Source organism: Triturus cristatus, chromosome 5_1, assembly GCF_964204655.1.
Source record: "Triturus cristatus chromosome 5_1, aTriCri1.1, whole genome shotgun sequence".
In the NCBI taxonomy this organism is placed as follows: Eukaryota; Metazoa; Chordata; class Amphibia; order Caudata; family Salamandridae; genus Triturus; species Triturus cristatus.
In genome coordinates this window covers 361,423,522-361,449,316 of record NC_140587.1, presented here as the reverse complement: position 1 = coordinate 361,449,316, position 25,795 = coordinate 361,423,522, and positions in this window count along the sequence as shown.

Sequence of the window (25,795 nt, the reverse complement as noted above, 5' to 3'; positions counted from 1 at the left end):
TCCTGAAATTGCTTCAGTTGTTCGCCTGAGAATGTTAGGGGGAACTCAAACTTCCAAATTGAGACAGCCAGAATGGAAGCACTGGGTTTATGGTTACACAAGAATGCTATAACATGATCTAAAAAAAGTGTTTTTGAACTCTACAGTGGGAAAACCCAACAGTTGTTTAAATGCGAATTGAATAGCATTGGCATTGTAGAGCCCAAAGAGCTGTGTTTATTGGCGTGCCAGTGTGCCCTGACGCCCTTTGTGTTGGCATTGGTGGAGCGCGTGCCACCTAGCCATGGCTCCGAATGCAGTGCTGGTGGACTGCACTGCTGACATTATCTTTCATGGCATCTCCAATGAAGGTTGTTGTGAGTTTTGTGTAACAAACTCCATGGAAAGCGCAGTTAAATGAGCGAGAACCATCTATACTCTGGAAAGAATGAGCTCTCACTGAATGCCAGGGCCAGGCAGTGCCATGTTGGGGACCTCGCAGGCTGGCACCGGCAGATCTGCGGCCTTCATTATAAAGGCCTTTGGTGAAAAATCAAATAGTTCGAGCCAGCGTGTGTGTTGGCAGAACTTTTGTTTATGTACTGCTTGGGTTCATGAAATGCTCCAGCTTTATTCGCAATGAGGAATAACAACGTAATCGTTGTTTAATCCTGGGTGATATCCTGCAGGCCCCTTGACAGACCCGGACATTGTTATGTTAAAACCTTCACAAGGCTCCAGCGGTTTCCCATAGATACCCAGGGATGCGTGACAACGTTTACCAGCATTGCCTTTTAGTCAAAACAGTGTTCAAGCTGGAATTTTTTAGACAAACCTGACAATGCTAAACATAAGTACAAGTCCCATAATGCAGCGTGGCATTGCCCAGCAAGCTAGTACTGTGGTATAGTGTTACTCATGCCTTAGAGCAACTTCAGACATGTGTGCATCTCAGAACAGAAGTCTTCAGAGTAGAAATGTCAAAACAGTGTTTGCAAATGTGAATGTAACTTTAAGGCTGTATCGTGCGCTAACTTGCTCCAGTCCCATTTCCATTTTTGTAAGCTTGTGACCTTCATGAATGACAGGTGGACATCACCAACCTTTTCAAGGAGGCCAACGAGCTGGAGCATCACGGAGGAAGAATACATCCAGATAAATTGCTGTCCTGCAATCCTGCAATGAAATTGAAATTGACTATCAGAGCATAATGTCTTCATTTTAGATGGAATGTTACCAAAGGGAAGTGCGTCGGAAGCACCTCTGCTGTGTGTCTAAGTAGCTTAGTAAGTGAGGAGGGCGCGTGCTGGCTCCAGAGGGCGGCAGTGTTTAAACAGCAAACAATAGGTAACATATCCCAATACTTGAATACCGAGGAAGCTTTCACCCTTTAACTGCAGCGCACGGACAGTAAGCACTTAGGCAGACTAAAAGGCGGGCACCGTGCTGAAACTAAGCACGTTGCCCGTGTACATGTATGTGGCTGCAAGTTAGGCGGGCACCAGGGCGATAAATAAGTAGTCCTTAAAGAAACAGATAAGGACATCGCGTGTAAAGAGACTGTAGTTGGTGCCCGCTGCTTCCGGACTACACAGAAGTCAGTTTGACATCAACAGCCAGTAAAAAGCCAGCTAACAGGAGCTGTGCCAACATTCACCAAATGGCAAGCGGCAGGAGAAACTACCGCCGCTTGAACACATACAGGTTACTTAATGCCACGTAGAGGCAGTACATGCGCTGCCTAATGGGAGACCTAAAAATACAAGTCCCCGCCAAGAGAAGCCATTCAGCTCCCTGCGCCGAAATTGTGCAATTGTTTTTCTCCCATCCATTTGTTGGTTATCCAGTTTGGTCCTTGGGGGCTTGCCAGCTGTTTAAACAACTACTCCAGATTTGTGTGTTTGCTGGCATGCATCCAAACCTTCGGTGGTGCAAAGAAGAAGCGGTACCACATATGCCTCGTAAAACACTGTAAACACTTTCCTCATACTCAGAAGAGGCTTGCACTCAAATCCTTTGGAAATATCCGTTTTATTTGATGACAGCACTTTGCCACAGATGCAGGAACGCGTTTCGGCTGTTTACACAGCCTTTGTCAACCTAGCATAGCGTGCCATTTCACCTATCATTTAAACCTTCACAACAGGTGAGGCCACTTACATGGACATAAACAATTCTAGATCTCTCATAAAACTGGAAAAATAATCTAAATTTCTCTGAAGACCTACTTGTGTGCGGGACATCAATACAGCATCGTCTGAGTATAAAAGTGCTGGTATTGGGCGTCCAGCTACTTGGGGAAAGTCTTGATTTCCTTGCAGGAGTGCCTCGCCCAATGCGTTTATATAAAGATCAAAAAGAAAAGGGGCCAGGACACATCCTTCTCTGACCCCTCTTCTTATTGAAAACGGGGCTGAACACTCACCCTGTAAGCCAAAACGTACACGTGCCTTTGCATCTGTATAAATGCACTTCAAAAAATGAATGATCTGTGCATCAACCCCCATATCTTCTAATGTTACCCAGAGTTTACTATGGATCACGCAATCGAAGGCTGCTGTGAGGTCCACAAACGCTAAAAACAACTTTCCCTTCTTCGCCCTAGTGTATTTCCCCACCAGAATTGAAAGATTTAGACTCTGCTTTACCATCCCCAAGCCTGAGTGGAAACCATATTGTAAGTCAGACAGAACTGAGTTTTCCTCAGCCAGTCCTGGAGGTGTTCCAATAAAATACGTCCTACTATTTTTGTCATGGCATCCAGCAAAGATATGGGTCTATAATCTCCTGGATCCTGCCGGTCCCCCTTTTTAAAAATAGGAAATATAATGGATTCCACCCAGGTAGGTAAAAACGGTGTACGACAGCAGGCAGCAATTACCTGGGCGATTATTGAGTCCCAGAGGGAGATGTTTAACTTATATAAGTCCACAGGTACCCCATCTGGGCCGGGAACCTTGCCACCCTGGCTTGCAGAAAGTGCCCGGTTCACCTCGTCCAAGGTGAACTGCAGGTCTAAGTGGGGAAATGTTGTTACCAGAGTGTGGTCCTCTTCGCCATTACTACTCGTCACATCGTGATTCACCTCGCCATTATACAGTTTGGAAAAATGTTTAATCCATTGTTCTTCAGTTATGGTGGTTTCAATGGACGGTCCACCTTCATTAGTCAAAAACGGCTCTTTGACCGCCTTCCAGAATGCCGTGCCATCTTTCTGTAAAGATGCTTTGGGTAGATCCTCCCAGGCCTCGTTCTTCAAGATAGCTTTTCTATTTCTAATAGCTTGCTTATAGTCTATTCGAGCCTGTCTTACTCTGTCCAGATTTCTCGGGGACTCATGTAGAGCATCTTTTAATCTAGAGTATGCTGAGGTACACCCTGAATCAAACCAGCCCTGCTGTTGGCCCTTATTGCGTTTCCTCCTTAACAAAGACTCTCTTACTGCCTCATTTATCATTTTAAAAGAGGATAGGATAGTGTCTGGGGCGGCTAATTCGCTCAGACATGTTTCAAAGGCGGATTTACATATAGAGACCACGGCCTTGGTTATTGTGTCTAGGTCTACCATCGACCAGCGCAAAGAGTAACCATTTGTTTTCCCAATGGTTATGTTTTCTAACAATTGGTCATCTTTATTATGGCTGGTATGTTCACTTGGGATTAACAGGGCAGAAAGGCAGAGGGGGATATGATCACTCAGGGGAATGTCATTAACGGCGAATGAGTGAACAGTTTGCGCATAGCTATTCGATATTAAAATAAAATCTATTGTAGAGTATAAACCTCTACCATTAAAGGTCCATGGCATGGGGGAAGAGAGTGAACAAAGTTCATTCACAAAGCCCAAATCAAGAACATACATTAATTTGTTAAACAGCTCTCCCAATACAGAGTGCCGGAAGTGGGTATTACTTGTCTCTTCATCGTTTGAGAGACCACATAAATTGTCACATATGTTGGGGAACAATGCACAATTGAAGTCCCCTGCCAACACAAACACAGTATCTTTGGACTTGTTATTACTAACACATTTTAAGTCACTAGTTAGTTTTTGGACTGTGGATGCAACTTTTTCAGGAGGAATATTAATATAAAAGTTAGCTATTGCTATACAATGTTTCCTGCCAGCATAAATAACAATCATTTGATAATACACTTCATTTATAGTCATTGTTATCTTTTTAACATTTAAACTACTTGATACATACGTGCATAGCCCACAATTGGGCCTTCCACTCACCCCATCTACAGCAGACGTGTGAAAAGTCCTAAACCTATTCAGGTGATGCACTTCCTTAGACCATGTTTTTTTGGAGATAGATTATATTGAATTTTAACATAAAGTCCCACCAAGTAGAGTCATTCAGCTTGACATGTATACCAGAGATGTTCCATGAGACAATGTTAAAATATGCTTGATTACTAAAGGATGCAGCATTAACTGTGGCCGCTTTTCTACCTGGCATCCCTGCTGTATTGTTGCTTACATGTTCTATAGCTAGATGTACTGGGTGTTCGTTTGGGGTATCCAGGTTCAAGTTAGTGCTGCTTAAATCTATTTCCTTCAGCTCCCTTGAGACAGGGGAGGGCAAGCAATTGTCTCTCTCTATATGTGCTGTGGCGGGATTACTGTTCTGTAGACTGACATGGCTGCTCCTTTCATCATAAATGCCAGAATTAAGAGAGGTATGGCCGAGAAAGCACGAGGGCAGTCAGTCTACAGCTTCAAGTGGGTTCAGAATGTCAAAACAGTTACTCACAGGGACCAAGTATCTAGTCAGCCTGTTCCCTAAATGATTCACCTTTACAGGTGGGTGCCAGCGGGGTTGGGGGGTTGATAAAAACAAACCAAATGGTAGTATGTTTATATCCTGTGCATTGACAAACCGATTGCCTCCCTTATCAAGGATTGACTGCACTAAAAACGGTGAACTGAAGGTTAACACTACACAATCCCCCTCTAGGGTTATTTCTGAGTCGCCCACCCACCCTATTCTCCTGGCCATTTTGAATTCAGAGAAGAGAATATCATTGATGCCAGTCCTAGAGCTTAAGAAGTGCAATGATCTATTCCTTAAGGTGGACCAATGCAAGGCATTATGTGAAAAAGATGGAACGTTTGCCAGGACGACCGTGTAAGGGGTCGCCTCTGGCGGCAAGTGTACATTTCGTGTTGGGTTAATAAAGTTACCATGATTGGGTTTCTTATGCTCTTAAATATTTGAACTGCTCCCTCCAGCCCCTATGAAGGCTGGCACATTAGGGTCAGCTCTGCTTTGCGAAAAGCCATGGGGTCTGCTGGGGGGGGGGGGGCCTGTTTTGAGAGTGGATGCCCAGTCTGAGTGGAGGGATTAGCTGAACTGTAGTTGAATTGGTGGTTTGATTTTGAGCCTGCCCATTAGTAGAGCTACTCCCGGCTTCATCCACCCTCTTATCCATCCCCCTGTTGCGGATACTGTCCACTCCTGTACATTGACAAGAGGCCGTATGAACTGTGGTTTTGCTGGTGACAAGTTCCTCCAGTTTTGCAAGTCTAGATTCCACCAGAGTTTTTTTTTGCAGTATTGAATCTAATAATACAGACACCAAAGTCTCTAATCTGCCCCAGTAGTCTTCCTCATGTCCGCATTCAGGTAACCTCTCCTTTGCAGTATGTACAACAGATGCGGAGGGCCCTTTATCCGGAGCCCTATCTTTAGTAGTGGATCTGAGCTTCCTCCCAACTGGTTTTGGGCTGGGTTTAGGTTGTTTCTGAGGCCCGCGCCCCTTCCTTATTTTCGACTAGGGTTCATTGATGGTTTCAGGGCTCAAATTAGTTTTCCGTCCTCTGGTAATTGCACTGAGCCTATCAGATCCACTTTCCAAATCGGGAGATTTAGGGGAGACTGTTTCTATTTCCGACTCTGAATGTTGTGTTAGGCTAATTCGGGGGGGGGGGCGTTTCATGACTATTTAGAGCAAGCAGCTCGGTGGGGGCAGGTCTGGACTGTGAGGGCAAGGGCTACAAGGATAGTCTGCGTTCCGTAAGCTTTATCTCGTGGATAAGTGCGGACTCAACCCTCAATAGAAAGGTGTCAAGTGTCCCATCAAAGCCCTGCCCAGCACCTAATTTACGTTTACTCATGATAACGACACAGAAACAATAGCAGGGAGGGAAGCAAGTAGGAAATAATATCTCACCACAGGATTATAGACTGTCCCAGAAACAAAGAATTTAGGGGGTTGGCCCAGCCCGGTCTCATTCGGTCTAAGACGGGTGCAGATGGGCCCGCCCTTGGCCCGGCCCGGGCACGCTCGCCTGCGTACCGGGATGCAGGAGCCCACGGCTGCTTAAGAGCGCCGCCTGATGCCCACAATGCACGCTGGCGCCTCCTGTGGTCCGGTCTGATCTGGTCCCTGGCGCCGGTAAAGTGCTCTGTGCAGGGTTAGTCTTTTGCCAAAAGAAATAAATGTCTCCCGCCCTGCGGGAGCCCGCGGCCGCTTAAGAGCGACGTCTGACGCACACAATGCGCGCTGGGGCCTCCTGGCGCAAAGGCTGCTAGGCACTGTGGTCCAGTCTGATCTGGTCCCCGACGCTGGTAAAGTGCTCTGTGCAGGGTTAGTCTTTTGCCAAAAGAAATAAACGGCTCCCCATATCTATATATCTATCTATATATATATATAAAAAAAAAAAAATATATATATATATATATATATATATAGCAGTCAACCTTTCCTCGAACGATCCGCTTAATCCTGGATCAAGAAGGGGACGGACTCCAGTAAGTTGTACCCAATTTAATTTATTTTTTGTTTGTGCGCTCTGCCGCCCATATATATATTCACTGAAAAAAACATAGGTTTCATGGGTGTTATAGTTAGCTGGACTTTTCACTCGTACAAAACCATTGAAATTCCCCCGTTATAGTTAGTTCAGCTAACTATAACTCGCGCGCCTGCAATGCACTGCTGATGATGTCAATTATTACATCACTCATGACATGGTCAGTGACATCACTCATGACATCTCAAATTACATCACTGATGACATCACTGATGACATCATCCAGTGAATGTGTGTTTTTCTGAAAATTACATATGTTTTATATATGTATATCTCAAGGTCGATGGAAGAATAAATGGGTATATGAGTGTCTAAATGGATGATTTTTTTTTTGAAAAATTGATCGTATAACTGACTGATTAAGTGTATCTTAGTGAATACATGGCTTAGTGAGTAATGTTTAAATATGTAAATATCTGTATCAGTCTCTCACTTTGGGCCTCATGTAGGTAAATAAATTTTACCGGTTCTAAAATACCGAGCCGTACCGAATCGGTAAATAAGAATCGGTGAGTTACATGTAGGTAAAAATTCGGTAACAGTTACCGAATCGGTAACATTCGGTAATTAAGAATCGGAAATGACCGAATCGGTAAATACCGAGGTGGTATATACCGAATCGGAAAATACCGAGGTGGTATATACCGACTCGGAAAATACCGAGGTGGTATATACCGAATCGGAAAATACCGAATCGGCATGTACGGATTCGGTAAAGAAAATCACATGACTTGACGAAACAGCTAATCAAGTGCAACGACAGCCCACCCAACAAGGAACAGGCCACACCCAGGCAGGTGTACAAAATTAGCCGAAGTGGCCACACCCAGGCAGGTGTACATAATCAGCCGACCCTGGAGAGGCTTGGAGTGCAGAGGAGAGGCAAGGAGCCGTTGCATGTGCGAGCGGGTAAACGAACAGCATGTCCAGCCAGAGAACACAGAAAGACGGAGGGGAAAGGAGGAGGAAGCTGAAATTTAGCCCCAAGGAACTCCAGGTGCTGGTGGAGGAGGTGGTGAAGCAGCACCACAAGCTGTTCGGAAGGCAATCCCTGCAAGTGCCTGAGGTGGAAAAGCGCAACATATGGCTGGCCATCCAGGCGCAGGTCAATGCTGTGGGAGTGACCCACAGGGACATTGAGGTACTCAAAAAGCGCTGGTATGACCTCCGGATTGTAACCAAGAGGAAGATGGGCGACATCCAGAAGGAGGCCAGCCAGACCGGAGGTGGAACCAACAGGGCACCTGCCCTCACCGAACTGGAGGAGCTGGTGGCGGCCACAATCGAGCAAGAGAGCGTCGTGGGACTTGGGGACGCCGACAGCTCTGCCAGAGCCGCAACACACCAAGGTAAGACGAAAGCACAGCAATGTAGCCCCCCCAACCCCTATCCCACATCCCCCAATTGCGAATCGAGAATCACACTGCAGTCCACACGTGTCAGTGCAGACAGGCAATGCATTCCGGGAGATGTAGTCAGGGCAACACTAACCATGACGTAAATGTTACAGGGCAACAAGGCATGTCACGCACTCGAGGCACAAGGAGACAGGGGACATATTGGAATGTGAAATGATTTATTGTGACGCATGCAATGCAGCCCTTCGGGGACACTGAGCCAATGTTGTATTTCTGTCCACAGATGTGACACCATGCAGGACAGGGCATGCTGCAGGAGAGACGGCACACCGGCCACATATATCGCCGCAAGCCAGCACATGTTCAGACCAGGGAGCAGGCCCACTGGCAGCCGCACCACCTACACAGCCAGCCTCGCCGCACACAGAGCCAGCATCACCTCACCCAGAGCCAGCATCACCACCACCAGAGCCAGCATCGCCACTCATGTTCGAATCACCAGCCACATCCCCGCTTGCAGGCGTGAGAATGAGGAGGCGTCCAGCAGCCAGGCTACGAGCCTTAGACACCTCGTCAGACGACAGCATGGGACCAGAAGACCGCACCGGGCCCCAGGAAGGGAGCCATGCCACTGTGCCCCACACCTCACAGGCAGCACAGACGGAAGCAAGAGGGCGCCGCAGGTCGCGTGTCCAGAGTCCACCAGCACCCACTGACGGCCATGGTGTCTTCTTGGGGCTCGAGGGCCAAATGTTAAAGCAACAGCGCCTGCAATCAAAGGCAGTCATGTCAGTCCAGAGGCACATGCGGGTGATGACGACAACATTAGTCAACATGGACACTAACATTAGCGGCATGGCTGCGGGCATTCGGGACATGTCCCAGTCTATCCAGCAGTTGTGCAGCAAACTAGATGCTGACATCGAAGCACGGCGCCGGGAACGCCAGAGAAGGGACACCACCAGCAGGGCACTCAACCGTCTGGCAACTGCGACTTCTCTACTGTGCCGGCGCTCTGTGACGATGCAGGAGGGCCTCACACAGTGCTGCAGCGACCTGTCTCGGGGGATGGTGCAGGTGACAAGTGCACTAGGGGTGCTATTGCCTAGTCAGGCGTCGACAACTGCTGCAGGGGATGCTGCGGAGAGCATCGACACCAGCAGCAGCATCACACCCCCCGTCCCAGAAGCACGCAGGAGCAGCAGGCGGCTTGGGGTTGGCTCTAGTGAGGATGCACAGGCCGTGCAACCCACCACTGCAGCGCGTATGCGCAAACATTGATGTTGCCCTGCTTTGCCACTTCCCATTGGGTGACGTAACCCTGGACATACTACTTGTATAGATGGTATATTGCCAGATTGGCCTGTTCATGTGTTCATGGCGTGGTGCCACATTAAAACTACGTCATGACTTCTCACAACTCGCTGTGTCCCCTTACTTACTCAGAAATAGTTGGCTGTGATCTCTGCCCGTCTCTCTCTCCCATCGATTGCAGTTGGCACTCTAGCTGCGTTGCCCTCTGGCTGGCCTGACTCATCCTCGTTGTCCTCATGATATGTTAGTTCCACATCTGTCCCTTTTTTCGTGGCAAGGTTGTGCAGCATTGCACAAGTGGCAATAATCTTGCAGCAGGTGATGGGTTTGTACTGGCGTGCGCCTCCGCTCTTGTGCAGGCAGCGGAACCTGCTCTTCAGTAGTCCAAACGTGCGCTCCACCACATTGCGTGTTGTTTTGTGTGCCACGTTGTATCGTCTCTCACTCTGGGTTGCTGGGTGTAGGTAGGGAGTGAGGATGAATGACCGGCATGCATATGCACTGTCGCCTGGATGAGTGAAAGGGAACCATCAGTAACATGCCTCATGACACTATGATTTGCAGGTTTCAAGGGGCGTCACTGTTACTTACCTAGCAGGTATCCCTCTCCAAATTCTCCGGCACTCAGTCGTGTGTATATCCCACTATTCTGGAAGATGTAAGAGTCGTGGGTGCTCCCAGGAAACTTTGCAACAATATCTGTGATGATGTTCCCTGCATCACAGATCACCTGCACATTGATGGAGTGGGTGGACTTCCTGTTCCTGTAGATGTGCTCTGTATCAGCTGGTGGACAGATTGGGATGTGTGTACCATCAATACAGCCGATGACATGGGGGAACTGTGCCATGTGATAAAAGTCTGTTTTTGTTTTCTGCAGTGCAGCCTGTGTGTTGGGGAAGCTGATGTAGTGGTGCATTCTCTGCATCATGGCATCCAGAAACTTCCTGAAGAAACGTGACAGGCAACTCTGGGATACCCCACCCACCGCAGCTATCACCACCTGATAACTGCCGGATGCCAGCAGATGTAGGCTGCAGAGCACCTGCACATGTGGGGGTATGGCGTGCGCCCTTCTTATTGGCTGGTCCAGGCGTGGGTGTAGGTCCCTGATTAAGTCCATGATGGTTTCGGGGTCTAGCCTGTACCTCTCATGTATCTCTGCATCAGTCAGCTGGAATAGTGTGATGCGCTGTCTGTAGATTTGTTCCTCCCGTCGCCACACCCTCAGTCCTGCTGCCTGTAGACGTAGGCGCCTTGCAATGACGTACATAGCGGCCATGTTGTCCACGCTGTAGCATTTTGGGTTTGCATTTATCCATTGTTGATGGTTACCACCTGCTTTTCATCCGTGTTAATTACCGACTCTTATTTAACGAATTTACAGGATTTCTTAATTACCGAGTGCTCCTACATGTCATTTTAAAATTTTACCACTTCATATTTACCACTTCATGTTTACCGATTCGTTAATTTTGTATTCGGTAAATTTGAATCGGTATTTTAGAATTCGGAATATATGAATCGGTATTTACCGCCTCATATTTACCGAAAAGTGGTTTTTGGACTCCTACATCTCACTTGTCTGAATACCGGTCGGTAACGGCATATTTACCGAAAATCGGCCGTTACCGACCGGTATTTGGCTACCTACATGAGGCCCTAAGTGTATAAGTGGCTGCATGGGTTGGTGAGTAGCTACATGAGTGTCTATATAGGTTATTATTTGCTTTTGGGAGTATCAGTGTCTGAGCGTCTGTATGGTTCGGTGGGGGGTATTATGTAGTGCATAGGTGCATGAATGAGTGACTCACTGTTTGTATGTGTTGAAGACAGCATGCGTGCAGGACTGTATGGGTGGATGAGTGTGTGCATGGGTGTGTTAGTGAGTGAATGACTGTCTCAATAGTGTCTTTATGAGTAACTACACATGTTTTAAACTAGTATATGTGACTATTTGTGTATATAAGTGAGTATGTGTGAGAGTGAGAGATTAAAAGAGTTCCTGTATGAATAAGTATGTGTTTCTATAAGTGATTGTTTAAAAGACTAAGGGCCTCATGTAGGTAGCCAAATACCGGTCGGTAACGGCCGATTTTCGGTAAATATGCCGTTACCGACCGGTATTCAGACAAGTGAGATGTAGGAGTCCAAAAACCACTTTTCGGTAAATATGAGGCGGTAAATACCGATTCATATATTCCGAATTCTAAAATACCGATTCAAATTTACCGAATACAAAATTAACGAATCGGTAAACATGAAGTGGTAAATATGAAGTGGTAAAATTTTAAAATGACATGTAGGAGCACTCGGTAATTAAGAAATCCTGTAAATTCGTTAAATAAGAGTCGGTAATTAACACGGATGAAAAGCAGGTGGTAACCATCAACAATGGATAAATGCAAACCCAAAATGCTACAGCGTGGACAACATGGCCGCTATGTACGTCATTGCAAGGCGCCTACGTCTACAGGCAGCAGGACTGAGGGTGTGGCGACGGGAGGAACAAATCTACAGACAGCGCATCACACTATTCCAGCTGACTGATGCAGAGATACATGAGAGGTACAGGCTAGACCCCGAAACCATCATGGACTTAATCAGGGACCTACACCCACGCCTGGACCAGCCAATAAGAAGGGCGCACGCCATACCCCCACATGTGCAGGTGCTCTGCAGCCTACATCTGCTGGCATCCGGCAGTTATCAGGTGGTGATAGCTGCGGTGGGTGGGGTATCCCAGAGTTGCCTGTCACGTTTCTTCAGGAAGTTTCTGGATGCCATGATGCAGAGAATGCACCACTACATCAGCTTCCCCAACACACAGGCTGCACTGCAGAAAACAAAAACAGACTTTTATCACATGGCACAGTTCCCCCATGTCATCGGCTGTATTGATGGTACACACATCCCAATCTGTCCACCAGCTGATACAGAGCACATCTACAGGAACAGGAAGTCCACCCACTCCATCAATGTGCAGGTGATCTGTGATGCAGGGAACATCATCACAGATATTGTTGCAAAGTTTCCTGGGAGCACCCACGACTCTTACATCTTCCAGAATAGTGGGATATACACACGACTGAGTGCCGGAGAATTTGGAGAGGGATACCTGCTAGGTAAGTAACAGTGACGCCCCTTGAAACCTGCAAATCATAGTGTCATGAGGCATGTTACTGATGGTTCCCTTTCACTCATCCAGGCGACAGTGCATATGCATGCCGGTCATTCATCCTCACTCCCTACCTACACCCAGCAACCCAGAGTGAGACTCGATACAACGTGGCACACAAAACAACACGCAATGTGGTGGAGCGCACGTTTGGACTACTGAAGAGCAGGTTCCGCTGCCTGCACAAGAGCGGAGGCGCACGCCAGTACAAACCCATCACCTGCTGCAAGATTATTGCCACTTGTGCAATGCTGCACAACCTTGCCACGAAAAAAGGGACAGATGTGGAACTAACATATCATGAGGACAACGAGGATGAGTCAGGCCAGCCAGAGGGCAACGCAGCTAGAGTGCCAACTGCAATCGATGGGAGAGAGAGACGGGCAGAGATCACAGCCAACTATTTCTGAGTAAGTAAGGGGACACAGCGAGTTGTGAGAAGTCATGACGTAGTTTTAATGTGGCACCACGCCATGAACACATGAACAGGCCAATCTGGCAATATACCATCTATACAAGTAGTATGTCCAGGGTTACGTCACCCAATGGGAAGTGGCAAAGCAGGGCAACATCAATGTTTGCGCATACGCGCTGCAGTGGTGGGTTGCACGGCCTGAGCATCCTCACTAGAGCCAACCCCAAGCCGCCTGCTGCTCCTGCGTGCTTCTGGGACGGGGGTGTGATGCTGCTGCTGGTGTCGATGCTCTCCGCAGCATCCCCTGCAGCAGTTGTCGACGCCTGACTAGGCAATAGCACCCCTAGTGCACTTGTCACCTGCACCATCCCCCGAGACAGGTCGCTGCAGCACTGTGTGAGGCCCTCCTGCATCGTCACAGAGCGCCGGCACAGTAGAGAAGTCGCAGTTGCCAGACGGTTGAGTGCCCTGCTGGTGGTGTCCCTTCTCTGGCGTTCCCGGCGCCGTGCTTCGATGTCAGCATCTAGTTTGCTGCACAACTGCTGGATAGACTGGGACATGTCCCGAATGCCCGCAGCCATGCCGCTAATGTTAGTGTCCATGTTGACTAATGTTGTCGTCATCACCCGCATGTGCCTCTGGACTGACATGACTGCCTTTGATTGCAGGCGCTGTTGCTTTAACATTTGGCCCTCGAGCCCCAAGAAGACACCATGGCCGTCAGTGGGTGCTGGTGGACTCTGGACACGCGACCTGCGGCGCCCTCTTGCTTCCGTCTGTGCTGCCTGTGAGGTGTGGGGCACAGTGGCATGGCTCCCTTCCTGGGGCCCGGTGCGGTCTTCTGGTCCCATGCTGTCGTCTGACGAGGTGTCTAAGGCTCGTAGCCTGGCTGCTGGACGCCTCCTCATTCTCACGCCTGCAAGCGGGGATGTGGCTGGTGATTCGAACATGAGTGGCGATGCTGGCTCTGGTGGTGGTGATGCTGGCTCTGGGTGAGGTGATGCTGGCTCTGTGTGCGGCGAGGCTGGCTGTGTAGGTGGTGCGGCTGCCAGTGGGCCTGCTCCCTGGTCTGAACATGTGCTGGCTTGCGGCGATATATGTGGCCGGTGTGCCGTCTCTCCTGCAGCATGCCCTGTCCTGCATGGTGTCACATCTGTGGACAGAAATACAACATTGGCTCAGTGTCCCCGAAGGGCTGCATTGCATGCGTCACAATAAATCATTTCACATTCCAATATGTCCCCTGTCTCCTTGTGCCTCGAGTGTGTGACATGCCTTGTTGCCCTGTAACATTTACGTCATGGTTAGTGTTGCCCTGACTACATCTCCCGGAATGCATTGCCTGTCTGCACTGACACGTGTGGACTGCAGTGTGATTCTCGATTCACAATTGGGGGATGTGGGATAGGGGTTGGGGGGGCTACATTGCTGTGCTTTCGTCTTACCTTGGTGTGTTGCGGCTCTGGCAGAGCTGTCGGCGTCCCCAAGTCCCACGACGCTCTCTTGCTCGATTGTGGCCGCCACCAGCTCCTCCAGTTCGGTGAGGGCAGGTGCCCTGTTGGTTCCACCTCCGGTCTGGCTGGCCTCCTTCTGGATGTCGCCCATCTTCCTCTTGGTTACAATCCGGAGGTCATACCAGCGCTTTTTGAGTACCTCAATGTCCCTGTGGGTCACTCCCACAGCATTGACCTGCGCCTGGATGGCCAGCCATATGTTGCGCTTTTCCACCTCAGGCACTTGCAGGGATTGCCTTCTGAACAGCTTGTGGTGCTGCTTCACCACCTCCTCCACCAGCACCTGGAGTTCCTTGGGGCTAAATTTCAGCTTCCTCCTCCTTTCCCCTCCGTCTTTCTGTGTTCTCTGGCTGGACATGCTGTTCGTTTACCCGCTCGCACATGCAACGGCTCCTTGCCTCTCCTCTGCACTCCAAGCCTCTCCAGGGTCGGCTGATTATGTACACCTGCCTGGGTGTGGCCACTTCGGCTAATTTTGTACACCTGCCTGGGTGTGGCCTGTTCCTTGTTGGGTGGGTTGTCGTTGCACTTGATTAGCTGTTTCGTCAAGTCATGTGATTTTCTTTACCGAATCCGTACATGCCGATTCGGTATTTTCCGATTCGGTATATACCACCTCGGTATTTTCCGAGTCGGTATATACCACCTCGGTATTTTCCGATTCGGTATATACCACCTCGGTATTTACCGATTCGGTCATTTCCGATTCTTAATTACCGAATGTTACCGATTCGGTAACTGTTACCGAATTTTTACCTACATGTAACTTACCGATTCTTATTTACCGATTCGGTACGGCTCGGTATTTTAGAACTGGTAAAATTTATTTACCTACATGAGGCCCTAAGTATGTGTAAGTTTCTGTAGAAGTAAGTGTGGTGGTGTGTGTATAACTGTATATGCAAGTAAATGGATGTTTGATTCTTTATCAGCATGAGTGACTATGTGTGTGAGTAACTCTATGGATGAGTGGCGTTGTGTAACCGGATGTATAGGTGTATGAGTACATATGATGAGTGAGTACATGTATGAGTGACTGTATAGGACTGTTGGTGAATGAGCGGATGTGTATGTGGATCTTAGAATTACTGAATAGGTTGTTGTAACTGGTATTGGTATGTCCATTGTTTTGAAAATTTTTGTTTCTATGTTTGAATGTGTGTATCAAAGGTTATATTAGGGGAGAGGAGGTCTGCCACTCTATCACAAGGATGGTGTCATCAGTGATGTCATCAGTGATGTCATTTGAGATGTCATCAGTGATGTCATGAGTGATGTCACTGACCATGTCATGAGTGATGTAATATGTGACGACATCAGCAGTGCATTGCGGGCGCGCGAGTTATAGTTAGCTGAACTAACTATAACGGGGGAATTTCAATGGTTTTGTACAAGTGAAAAGTCCAGCTAACTATAACACCCCTGAAACCTATGGTTTTTTCAGTGAATTTCTGAGGTTTTTTAAATGCTAATTCCTAACTATAACGTGCCTGAAACCTATGGTTTGTTCTGTGAATTTCAAAGGTTTTTTAAATGCTAATTTCTAACTATGCCTACAGAGATAGGACATGTGAAGAAAGAAGAAAAAATGCACATAAAGAAAAAAAAGAAGTGCAGAAAGAAGCAACAGAAGTCCTCAAAGACGAAGAAAAGTGCAGGAAGAAGGATAACGTGCAGAAAGAACAAAAAGAAGAGCAGAAAGAAGCCTTGTTGCTAAATCATCCTGTACCCTCAACTTTTTCAGACGGATACTGGTGGTAACTGAGTCTGACTAACCAGTCCTAGAGCCAGTGCTATGTTAAAAGACACTTAGAATACAGTGAAAACACCTACATACACTAGGGAACATTATGCGTTGGGGTCCCCCTGTGATTAGCATGACCTCCTCTGTAAGCCCCTAGTATATAATAGGGCAGGGGGATTAAAACTACCTCTTAAAACAGGCCACAGGGCGTTTTTGCACACCTTAACTCAGGCCCTGTCCCCTCCCTTCACCACTGTGTAAACACGCCCTGTGTCCGTTTTTGGTTGGGAGATTAAGTTCATTTGAATCCTGAGGGTCCCTAGGGTCCAACTAGCCCACTAGGTACCTCCAGTAAGTGCCACAGAGCTGCGTTGCAGAGAGGTGTAAAAAGTGGCACGGCCTGGACCACCACTCTGCAATGCAGCTCAGTGGCGCTTACTGGAAGCACTTGGTGGGCTAGTTAGCCCCCAGGGGCCCTCAGTATTGAAGGAAAATTATATCCCCAATTTAAAACGTGCCATAGTGCGTGTTTGCACACGTCACCTCAGGCCCTGTCCCCTCCCTTCACCACTGTGTAAACGCGCCCTGTGGCTGTTCTAAGTTGAGAGATTAAGTCCCCTTGAATCCTAAGGGTCCCTAGGGTCAAACTAGACCACTAGGTACCTCCAGTAAGCGCCACAGAGCTGCGTTGCAGAGAGGTGTAAAAAGGGGCTTGGCCTCAGAACACCTGTCTGCAGCGCAGCTCCCTGGCGCATACTGGAGATGCCTGTTGGGCTAGTTGGCCCTAAGGGACCCTCAGTATTGAAGAGGAATTAATTCCCCAACTTACAACTCGCCAGGGGGCGCGTTTGCAGAGTGCTGCAAGGAGGGGGCTTGGCCTCCGGCACGATGCCAGTCTTTTATTGATTTTAATTTTTTAAGAAGGGGGGCTGTGTGGTTCCCCTTCTTATTCTAATTTATTGGCCCTGATGACCCCATCCCCCAGGGCCTGTCTCCTAATTATATTTTTTTGACCCCAATCCCCAGGGCTGGCCACTGTTTTTTATTATTTTTAAAAAATATATATTTATAGACACACCTAGGACATGCTGGACAAACCGTACGTACCTATCACCATGACGATTTGCGTGATATTCATTAAAAGGCGACTATGCATACAATGAATCCACGTGGAATGTATGTACACCACTAGTGAAGCTCTGACATGTCTGATGCCCTACCGTGCCTAATCCCGGTAGACACCCTTGTCGTTTATTTATACAAACATGGGTAGATATTGACGGGCACATTTAATACACATGCACACCAAGCCATTCAAAGGGGATTCGACAAAAATTCGACCAAAACTATGCAAGAAACCCCCCTCACGGTTAATAAAACACACATCCACTGCCGGATGTGTAATACTTTTTATTTTACTCTCTGGAAAGGGGACGAACATCACTTGAGAGTCACAGCGCGCTCCTGGCAGAGCCCAATGCTGTGTTACACCCACCATTGCCTGCTGAGTGCCACACACCTCTGTGTTGTATTCCACTAGCTAGTGCATATGCTATGACACTCTCTAGCCCATGTGCACTGTAACACCACCCCGTGAATATGTCATGCCACACTTGTCTTCGCACGGGTTATATTGCCCCATCTAACGTGCCTTCCTCGATGCCTATGTTATAACGCACAGTGCTATGCCATACATATTACAATCTGGGATCCATATCTTTGTCACAGTGCATATGCAACGTTACACTCCCCAGCACATATTTTATATTACAACTTTAGAGACTAGTTAGGTTACACAACACTGCGCTGTGCATATTACACTCCAAGGCGCATATCGCATAGCACGCGCTAGTGCCTGTGCTATCTCGCGCTTTCCAATGAATCTGTCATTGCGCACAATGTATTGCATATTATATTTCACGCCCGGTTCATCTTATATCACACTTTTTGGTGCATAGTTTATACCATACACTATATCTAGTTTTCATTTTCAATCGTGCTCTCAGGACTATGTTCTATATAACACTGTGTTCACCTACCCTTTTCACGGGCATTACATTTTGCGATAGGGGGTGGAGGGTAAGGGGGTGTTTCTGCCTAGTGAGCCCAGAGTCACAGTCACAAACGTCCTCTTCTTCCTGAATAAAAGTGAGATTATGCTGCATACTTCTTCATATTTTAAGTAGTTCGCACAGACACACGTTTTAAAAACAATAAAGTTCCTAATACTCGCCTTCTCTGAACAGTTAGCTTGCTGCCCCATCCCCCTCCTCCCTATCCTCTGTTGTGTGAATCCATGGACTAGCCTCCTCCCTCCTGCCATGCATGGTCTGATGTGCTGCCACTGCCCTCAATTTAGTATGATGTACCAGTCCACTCCTCCTGCCCTCCATTGCCCAATTCTATGCCCCATCATTGACCTCCTGCTTAAACTCTGTGCTTAGCTTGCTGCCCCTATTCTCCTTCCCCCTGCCCTCCGATGTCTTTGTGCATGCCCCTGCTCCATCCTTTTTGCCCACCATGTTCCATGGACCAGCCACTCCTATCTACTCTGAGTGTTCTGTTGAGCTGCCACTCCCCTCCCACCTGCCTAGCATTGTCAGATGACTGTAACCTGTCCCTGCCACCTCCACCCTGCCTGTGCACATGCCATGCCCCTATCCTCTTCCTCCTGTTCTACATGGTCCATTGTACTGCCACACCCTTCTGCCCTCCCTGGTCTGTTGTGCTGCAACTGCTCCTCCTGCCTGCCCCTTGCGGTCTGTTGTGAGGCCCCTTCCCCTGAACTTTCTTGTCTGTGCACAGGTCCTGAACCTCCCTTCTATCCTCCATCGTCCTCTGTGCATGCCCCTGCACCCTCCTTCTTGCCCATCATAGCCATTGTGCTGCCACTAACCCTCCCACTTGCCATGCATGGTCTTCTGTGCTGCCATGGCCCCTCCCACCTTCCCTGTGTGGTCAGTTAGCTGCCCCTGAACCCCTCCCACCTTCCCTCCATGGTCTGTGTGTATGCCATCAAAGTCTCACTGTTGCTCTTCATGGTGTGTCTTGCTTCTAGTGCCCATCCTGCCTGACCTCCATGGCTATCTTGCTGCTCCTGCCCTGCCCCCTTGCCCCCAGCCCTCTGTTTACATGTGCAGACCCCTACTCCCTCCCTCCTGGCTTGTCTGTTCCATTGTAATGCCCCTGATCGCTCCCTCCTGCCCTTTATGGTCTGTTATGCTGCAGCTTTCTCTCCTGTCTCTCTATTATGGTCAGCTAGCTACCATTGCCTCTTGCCCCTCTGTTCTCTGTTGTCCATGTGCATGGTCCTGTCCCCTCCCTCTTGCTTTCTATGGATTGTTGTGCTGCACTCCCGTCCCACATGCCCTGTGTGGTGTATTGTGCTGCTGCAAACCCTGATGCCTGCCCTGCAGGGTCAGTTTGGTGCACCTCTCCATGTCCCTCCTGTCCTCTGTTATCCAAGTCCATGTCCCTACCCCATTTCCTTCCATGATCCAATGTACCATACTTGCGAACATTTTGAACTTGGTAAAAAGGAGATTTTGAAAAAAAACTGGGGTATTGATTTTCCCCTTTGAGTTACATTGAAAAAGAGGAGATTGTAGACAGGAGACAGATCAAATAAAGCCCATTTGAGCTTAAAAACATTGGACGTTTCCTGGCTGAATCGGGTCTGTTGGCATGTATGGTTGTACTACCATTGCCTCTTCCTTCTGCCCACAATGGTCTATTACATTGCCACAGCCTCTCTTGCAAGTCCTGTATTGTTGGTTTGTTGCCCCTGCCCCCCTTTCCACTGCCCTCCATAGTCTGTTGTGCTGCCACGGCCCTTCCTGCCTGCTCAGTGTGGTTAAATTGTTGCCTTTGCACCCTCCTACCTGCCCTCAATTTTCAGAGTCCGTGCCCCTGGCCTCTGCCTCTCAACAGTATCCTAATGAACAACTAGATTGCTAACATTCTATATTTATTACAAAAGTGTGGAACGTCTGACGTCATCTTACCTAGAGCATTTCCTTTAGAAATTACATATATCAGAGGGTCTTATTGGCATCAAAATTATGGTTAGTGCTCTAAAAGACTAAAATAAGGACATATTTTCTGAGTTTTAAAATAGCGACAAAGCACTTTTAAATTATTTGTTACCTTTATGTTTTTTTATCCAGTTGACCACTTGATTAAATGTTGCACTTAGGGGAGAGGATGTGGTGTTACTTCCAGAACTGCAGACTTTGCAACTGGGGAACCAGGTTGGAGTTTCTGCTTCAGCTCGACATTCTGTGATTCTGGTCAAATCACTTAGTCTCCCCATGTCTACAACCAAAATGTAATGTAATGTAATGTAAAAGAGACTTGTAAAGCGCAACGTTCACCATGCGGTTTCTTGGCGCTAGGGTAAGCAGCTACCTGGGAAGGAAGGGGTGGGAGGAAAAGAAGGGGGAGAAGTTAGTTATAAGCGAAACGGAAGAAGTGAGTCTTAAGAAGAGATCTAAAGTGGGGATAAGATGGGGCCAATCTTATATCCAAGGGGAGAATGTTCCAAAAAGACGGGGCGAGAAACGAGAATCTAAGACCGCCCCATTTCTTGCGCTTAATTCTGGGAACTTTGAGGAGGGCCAGATGGGCCGAGCGCAGATTGCGAGTAGGAACATAGGGGCGGATGAGAGAAGAGATAAACACAGGGCTGAGACCAGCCAAGGATTTGAAGATGAGGCACCCCAGCTTGAATTTGCAACGTTCTGAGACAGGGAGCCAATGCAAGGATTTTAACAAAGGGCGAGTGTGACAGTGCCTAGGTTGATGGAAAATGAGGCGGGCTGCCTGATTCTGGACGAGTTGCAAGCGCTTTTGCTGATAGTCAGGGATGCCTACATATAAGGAATTGGTGTAGTCGATTCTGGAAATCACTAGAGCTAAGAGGGCCAGAGTGAGGGCTTCCGTAGTAAGAAAGCGAGCAATTTTGCGGATTTTACGCAGCTGAAAAAAACCAGGCAGAGACAGTGGCGTTAATCTGAGGTTTCATTGAGAGGTCGTTACTGATGATGACTCCCAGACTTTTTGCCGAGGTGGAAGGACGGGGAGGCGAACCCAGACTGATGGGCCAGAAGTTAGAGTTCCAAGGATTGGAAGGGCCTCCGATAAGAACCAGTTCGGTCTTGTCGGGATTCAGTTTCAAATGGTTAGCCCCCATCCAGTTGCTGATGTGACAGAGGGTGGTTTGAAAATCGGTAATTGACTGGTCCGAGGAGTCGATATTGAAAACTAATTGAATGTCGTCTGCATAATTAAATGCAGATACATTTTTGTCTCGAAGAGAGCTGATCAGGGGAGTGAGGTAAAGATTGAAAAGTAGAGGGGACAAGGAGGATCCAAAAATGAATTTGTTCTTGTGTGATGTAACCAATGCTCATGTAAAGCACTCCAATACCTGACAAGTCTGCACTATATAACACTGCAAAAACACAAAATAAAAAGTGTTTTGCACACTTCTGTCATTGGGATATATTTGGGCTACATCTGGGTGATTTTGGGCTACATTTGGGCTCTTTTGTCTCCGGTGGCCATCTTGGGAGATTTATTTGTTATGAAGTTTCCTAATTTCCTCATGTACTGCAGTCTCCTCAGTAGGAAATGCTTTCAGTTTTTTACTTTGATTTCATCATGAAGGTATTCAGATATGTCACACATTTGCCATAAATTCTGAATGTTAGCACTCTAGTTGCTCATTAGATCACTGTAGAAAAGCTACTGCTCACCAGGGAAAACTGCTGTTGGTATTGAAAGTGCATGTTTCAGTCTGCATGTCAGAATTTTTTGATGAAATAGAAGAGGATTTGAGAAGTCACTCAAAATGTGCCCTCATTTTCTTCATTCAGCATTAATCATAATTGCTATGGCAAAATGAACCCCCTCATTGTGTTCCTTTTTAAATTAAATGTTTTAAGTGTTACCAGTTTATTCCAATCAAGATGGCTTCAGGTGTGCCATACGTTTATCATAAGTAGGACTGTTAGCGCTCTAGTTGTTCTTTGGAACACTCTGGGAAGCTGCAGTAGAACACAAAGGAATCAACTGACAGTCTCTGCCCTTGTTGGATGTACATGTTTTACTGAGAATGTCAGACTTCATTCTCACATGACTGAGAAAGATAATGTGAATTTACAGAAAATAAGCTTTCAGTTTAGCTTATAGATCACCTTCCAAACCTCTGTGGGAAAAGCATGAGAAAATATTTTTCTCTCAATCATGATATCCCAGCAGAAGGCTTTTTCACATGGTGAAATCACCTTAGAACATACCACAATTCCTAAAATGAGTATGGTACCATCAACAAATGATTTATAATGTAACTAAAGTCTTAAAACCTTCTATTAACTGCAATGCTTTTTAATGAGGTGCTATCATGTATATTGGTCCCAAGATGGCTGCCAACACTTCTTGGATGAAGTGCTGACAGCCAATCAGATCTCAGGATGAGATGTGTGGTTAGGCTCCGCCCACATATATATATGATTTTACTTTTGATTTTCTCAGGAACTACTGAACAGATTGACACCAGACCTGCAAAAGGCACATCCCTGACCTGAGGACTACCTCTCTGCCAAATTTCAAGTAATTCTGTTCAGCCGTTCGGGCTGTACCTTGGACTAAAGGTCCCTATGGAAAATTGCATGGAGAAAACGCGTTTTGGGACACCCCTTTTTTCTCAGCCCCCGCTTGACGAATCCCCCCGAGACTTTCAGGGTAGGAGCGGAGCGGAGCGCCCCACCTATTTTGAAAATTTCGCGAGGATTCGTCAACCGGCGCCAAAGTTATTCCAAATAGAATGTTGCGGATTTCCTATGGAAACACGGTCCTAACTATAACTATCTACTGGCGACCGCCAGTAGATAATATATACATACATACACACACATATAGATATATATTCCACTCTTTGCTTGATCTACCGTTGGGGAGGCCCACTAACACTCTCTCACACCCCCACACAACCACTCACAAACCTACTCACACATCCATACACCCACACACACACCATGTAGTCACTCACACACCCTCTCACACACTCATATAGAGAATCATACATCCACTCACAGACCAAGAGAACCACTCATAGACCCACAAAGGCACTCACACACCCACTCACACAGCTGCATACAAACCCATATAGCCACTTACACACCTACTCACACACCCACATACCTACCCACTCACACACCCATACAGCATAACCACTAACACACCCATTTACACACACCCATAAACCACTCACACACCATTCACAGACCCACACAGCAACTTATACACCCACTTATACACCCATACAGCCACACACGCCCACTCACAGACCAAGAAAACCACTCACACACCCCCTTACAAACCTATACAGCCACTCACACACCCACTCAGAGACCCAGAAATCCACTCACACACAGTCACACACCCATGGAAACACACACACCCACATTTCTCTTTGGATCCAGCAAATATTTGCAGGTACTTTAAGCACAGTTTTGAAAGTATGCTGTCCTTCATCTGCAACAAAGAAATTTCCACTTCTTGGAGAAGTTACTGATTTCTTAACACACCAAGTTTCTGGGTATATAGACAGACCCCCAGGATATTACAGCATGGATTAGCAAATTTAGTGGCACAAATATGGAAATTTAGAGGCACAAATGTTGAAATTTAGCATCATTTTTGCAACACTTTATATTACAAATAATCATTCATTTTCAGCCTGGAAACCGTTTTAGCAGAGTATTCCACTTTGAAATAGGCATGTTTAAGTGTCTGCAGTGCTACGGAAGCACAGCTCCAGTCCTAACTTCGTGGGAGGGAGCTGTATTTCTCCTTGGGATGTTCTAGTGCCCATGCATGCACCCCTGCAGGGGTAACATATAAATACAAACCTTTTTCCCTCTTCTATCCCTCCGCTATCCTACTGAATCCAAATAACTGAATGACCTATCCACCACTCAAATTACTTTCATATTTCACTATACTAATTCAACACTAATCCTTCTTGGGTTCCAGAGTAGCGTTGTTCTCGCCGAAAAAGCCCTTTGACGCTTCGTATGGGGTAGTAAGCACTATATTACAATATTGCAATTGCAATACTATGACCTCCCTTGTGTAAGGTTTTGGGAGACAGTGCACCCTGGCAACCCATTAAGGGGAACACTATGTAACTTTTTTTGTAGGCCAGGGCAGTTTTTTTGCCGCTTTGACACAAAAACTGACAATTGTGCTCCCGGTGTGTGTAAAAAGCCATTGTCTGTATTCCTGACTGTATGGCGAGAGCAGAGGGGTGCTGTTAATGAGCTGAAGTGGATCCAGAGCGCAGGGAGCATGCATTCCCGCAAGCCCCATAGGTCATCAAGCCATTCCTAATAAGCCCCATCCTTATGTAAAGTGCCATTTCTGTCTGGGTGGTGTCGCATCTGGGGTGATTGGCAAGGGATTTAAAAACCTGTGCTGTCCCCCAGGTAATCCTCTTTTGTCCTCTTCCAAATGACTGTAACCTCATGGTCCTAGTCTACTGCACCTTTTTTGCACAGACAGTAACCCAAAGTTTCAGGAAGATTGAGACAATATCTACAACCATATAGTACTAACCACGTTTGACACAATCACAGAGAACAACAAAATATAATCTTAAAATCAAGGAGCTAGCCAGAAATAAAATGCAAGGGCATGTTTGGGAAGGTTTTAGAAAGGTGTGAGCTTTATTCAGAAATGAAAAGGAGCATGCAACCGTGTAACCAGTATCGGATAAGGAAATGGTTTGGACGGTTTATTCAGAAACTAGAAAGGAAAGTGTACTGTTTTGGTCTAGCAGAGGCGATGATCGTGCACCAGTTCATCAAGAAAAAAAAACTGAATGTGCAGTATGTTCATTAATAGAATAGAATGTGCATTAGGGAGACAGTGGCTGCCTCTCATTGATGTAATAGCTTAAAAAGGCACCTTGATTCACAAATTATTTGAAATATTTCTAGAGAGTGAAGGTCCCCCAACACCACTCCTATAAAAAGAATTGCCTCTCAACATCAACCCTATGATATTAGAACCACATTTTTAAAAATTCTAGGTTTGATCCTGAAATTCACATGCTTCCAAAAATAGATCAACGATTAGCTGAGTACTTTATATGGTGTCTTTGAGGACAGCATTGTTTTTTTAAGTGTGGCCAATGGCACAAGTGAATCCAATTTTACAATGTATTTTGCTTAAACAGATAAACCAATGGGGGGGGGGGAGGCGAGCATCCACAAACAGACACAGTAAAGCTGATTTTTCTCTTGGCATTAGTTTTTCTTGCTTAAGAAGCAGACTTCTGAACAGAGGATTTTGATCTAATCTAGGAGCCATACTAACTCTAAACTTGTTATTTTATGTGTGGAGCAACGTGGGTCTCATGTGACAACATAATTACAAAAACACTAAAAATATGGACTTGCAAACCA